At 44.7% G+C, this 4,230-nt stretch overlaps 2 protein-coding genes across 3 annotated transcripts in view; one reads left to right on the forward strand and one right to left on the reverse strand.

Annotated features, from left to right (window-relative positions):
• Positions 1-4,230, reverse strand: part of LOC109911828 (tyrosine-protein kinase JAK2-like) — a 123,360-nt gene that overhangs the window by 118,530 nt on the left and 600 nt on the right. The window lies entirely within an intron of this gene.
• slc5a5 (solute carrier family 5 member 5) overlaps positions 1-4,230 on the forward strand; it is a 113,528-nt gene that overhangs the window by 20,260 nt on the left and 89,038 nt on the right. The gene's annotated exons all lie outside the window — the stretch shown is intronic.

The following is a 4,230-nucleotide window of genomic DNA, read 5'->3' on the forward strand; positions in this document are numbered from 1 at the left end:
CTGTCCCCACCATCACCCTGTCCCCACCATCACCATCTCCCTGTCCCAACCATCACCCTGTCCCCACCATCTCCCTGTCCCCACCATCACCATCTCCCTGTCCCCACCATCGCCCTGTCCCCACCATCACCCTGTCCCCACCATCACCATCTCCCTGTCCCCACCATCTCCCTGTCCCCACCATCACCATCTCCACTGTTTCCACCATCACCTTGTCCCCACCACCTCCACCACCATCCATACTGTCACCATTCATCACCACCATCTCCACCATCATCAATGTCTCCACTAACACCATCACCTCTGTCACCACCATTACCATTCCCATCATCTCCAGCACTGCCATTACCAGTACCACAGGGTCTGTTCTTGTGCTGTACTGGCTTATGTTCACTCACCAAATTCATCACGATCCATCAACCCTCCATGATTTCGTACCACACTCTGTGGCGTACTGACCAAAAAAGGGATGAGGGATCAGTGGTTAGCTACTTTAGTTAACACTAAACAAAAAATGCAGACATACAAATTTCATAAGTAATAGGCCATTCAACTTTGCAGCCAACTCCAGCATTCAATAAGGTGATAGCTGATCTGACTGTGGCTTTAACTCCACTTTCCCACCAACCTCCAATAAACTTTGACTCCCTGTTGGTCAAGATTGTTTTTGTCTGTCAATGGCCCACACCTACCCATTCCTGGGGAGGAGAGTTACAAAGACTCGTGAGCTTCTGAGAGAACATAAATCCTCCTCATCTCTTTCTTAAATGGGACTGCTCTCATTTTTAAACTGTGTTACCCTACTTCTAGTCTCTCTCACAAGGTGAAACCTCTTTTCAGCACCAAACATCTTACATTCCCCGAAGCGTTATACACTTCATTGAGAGAATTATTTTAAACCAGATTGTTGACTCTGTTAAAAATCAGAGGACAGGGTTCTCCCCTCTGGCTTGGCAACCCTTTGGGGGCAGACATTCACATTGTGTGGGGATGGACATCCAACTGTGATTTCTACCAATACAAAATCAGAAATTTCTAGAAAAATTCAGCAGGGCTGCCAGCATCTGTGGAGGGAAAGCAGGAGTAATGTTTCCCTTCTTCAGAACTTTCTTGTTTCTAATTTCCAGGATCTGAAGTTCTTTGCTTTTGTGATTTCCTCTGAATTTTTTTTTCCTTAATTCATTCACGGGATGAGGGCATCACTGGCTAGGCAGCATTTATTGCCCATCCCTAATTGCCCAGAGGGCAGTTCAGAATCAACCACATTGCTGTGGGTCTGGAGTCATATATAGGCCAGACCAGGTAAGGATGGCAGTTTCCTTCCCTAAAGGACATTAGTGAACCAGATGGGTTTTTCTGACAATCAACAATGGATTCATGGTCATCATTAGATTCTTAATTCCAGATATTTTATTGAATTCAAATTCCACCATCTGCCGCGGCAGGGATTTGAACCCGGGTCCCCAGAACGTTATCTGGGTCTCTGGATTAACAGTCCAGCGATAATACCACTAGGCCATCTCCTTTCCATTGTTAAATGAGTGGCTGGAGGCCAATCTCAAGGACAATAGCAGATCATGAGGCTGGACCCTGTCTCTCAGATGGAGCAGTAGGTTACCTTGGCAGGTACCTGAAGGCACATGTCTCCTTTCTAGCTTTCTAAACTTTAAATTTAAAGTGTCCTTAGTGCCTGAAGCTGACCAGGCTGGGAAGCTTCCACACTCACATTTAAACACTGGGGTCCTGCTCCGCTGCCTGAAAACCCCAGCAACTACATTCTTCCTTAACAACTCTGGGAGTATGGAGGACAACAGCAATGTTCCCATCATCCTACAGCAGTAAGTCTTAATGGAATTTAACAGGTTGACTCTCTACCCACTGCCTACAATAATTCCCACCCGGTCTTTCCCCTCTGGCAAAATGGCTCAGGATTAGGGCAGAGCCAGGGTTGGCAGCAGCACTGGGTTTAGATACAATCCCCTTGGTGCCATTGTGTCAGCCAATGAGAAGGGCAAGGATTACAGCAGGACTCATTAAAATAAACTACTCGCCTTCCAATTTGCCAAGTCTATTTACCAAACAGTCTACAGACTCTAGTTGACATTGCTGTCTATGAACATGTTAAACAGAACTCAGGATTGAAGCTGGGTGATCTCTCCAGCAAAATGTAGTCATGCACAGTCAAGAAACAAAAGTAGGCCACTCAGCCCTTCGAGCCTGCTCCACCATTCAATAAGAGCGTGGCGGATCTGGTTTTAACCTCAACTCTGCATTCCTGCATATCTCCAACAATCTTACATCATCCCTCTAATCAACAATCAATCTAATTCAGCCTTAAACTATTTTAAAATTCTCCATCCATTGCCTTTTGGGGCAGGGAATTCCAAAGACTTGCAATCATCTGACAGAAAGAGAAGTTTCCTCATCTCTGTCTTGAATGGTGACCCCTTAGTTTTAAACCCCCTAGTTCTAGATTCTCTTATAAGAGAGAACATCCTTCCCACATCCACTTGGTCAAGTCCCCTCAAGATCTTCTTCTAAACACCAGAGGATACTGTCCTAGCCTGTCTTGTCTCTTCTTTTAAGGCAATCCGCTCATTCCAGGTATTAATCCAGTAACTCTTCTCTGAATTGCTTCCAACATATTAACCATCCTTCTATAAGTACAGTGACCAGTAAAATACACAGTAGTCCAGATGCAGTCTCACTAATAAGCTATACAACTGAAATATAACCTCCTTACTGTCAGTAAATGTGAAGCTGAAAAAGGACAGCTGGTCAGACAGCATCCGAGGAGCAGGAAAGTCAAGCAGTTGTGACGAAGGGTTTCGGCTCAAAACGTTGGCTTTCCTGCTCCTCGGATGCTGTCTGACCTGCTGTGCTTTTCCAGCTCCATGTTTATTGACTGTAGCTTCCAGCTGTCTGCAGTCCTTACTGTTTCCAAATTGCTTATAACCTCCATACTCTTGTATTCAATTCCCCTCACAATAAACATAACCTTCTATTGGCTCTACTGAATAATTGTGGATTGGGTGGTTAAATGACACAAGTTCTTGCTGTGAATTCAACCTGAGTCATTTAGAACATGGATTGAAAATGAAATTGATAAAGTGGAGTCGTGTTTACGTAGTGTCTTTCATGACCACAGGATGTCCTAAAGTGCTTTACAGTCACTGAAGTAATTTCACAGGATAGTCTAATACAGGGAAGACAGCAGTCAATGAACACTTAGCAAGCTCCAACAAACGGTAATGTGAGATTGACTTGTTTATGAGACCCCATTCTAACTGAGCGATTGAACAAAACAGTGGGGAAAGGGAAGGGTGTTTAGATCTCCAGTTTCACTGATTGGTTGTTTGGTAATCTAAAGGAGCAAAGCAATCATTTCTCAATTTCAAAACCCACCTGATCCTTCAATCTGCTAGATCCAGGGGAATGTGAATCAGGCAGGGGCATCTGATCCACCCTGCCTGGTAACACCCAGCTCACACGTTGAATGTGGGCTCCTGGCTGTTCCAGTCTCCACTGCAGGCTGGAAGAACACAACAATAATGCGGAAGGCCAGGCTGAAAGGTGTCAGCCGTAACTCAATGCTCAATAATGTCACATCTGAGTCAGAAAGTTGAAGGTTCTCCCCACTCTGGACACATGAACATAGAAATAAGACTGTCACGCTTGCTACAGTGCCACATGCCAGAGGCCCTGACGTCTGGATGAGACTTAGACTGATGCCCTACCCGTCCATTCAGATGGATGTAAACAATTCCACGTCACATCTGGGAAAAAGTAGCCAGTTTTCTCCCTAATGTCCTGGTCACAATTAATTCCTCATTTAACATCGGTAATAGCTGGTTATCTGCTCATGCTCACATTACAGTTTGTGGGAGCTTGCTGTGCAACAGTTTGCTGCTATGTTTTCCACATTACAACAGTAACTGCACTTCAAAACACATTACTGGCTGCAATTTGTGTCAGGCAGCTTCGACATCAGGTCAAACAGTTCTGGAATATAGACTGCAAAGTTAACATGTTCTAGTTCAATTAACTCTTACTAGAAAGTATATGTGTGAGTGCAAACATTTGTGTATAGCTGAGTGTGTGCATGTGTCTGTATGCGTGTGTGTGTGTGTGTGTGAGTTTGTTTGTGTATGAGTGTGTGTGTGTGAGAGTTTGTGTGTGTGTGTGTGTGTGTATGAGTTTGTGTGTGTGAGAGTTTGTGTGTGTGTGTGT

The sequence above is a fragment of the Rhincodon typus genome, chromosome 29, assembly GCF_021869965.1.
Source record: "Rhincodon typus isolate 14 chromosome 29, sRhiTyp1.1, whole genome shotgun sequence".
Classification (NCBI taxonomy): Eukaryota; Metazoa; Chordata; class Chondrichthyes; order Orectolobiformes; family Rhincodontidae; genus Rhincodon; species Rhincodon typus.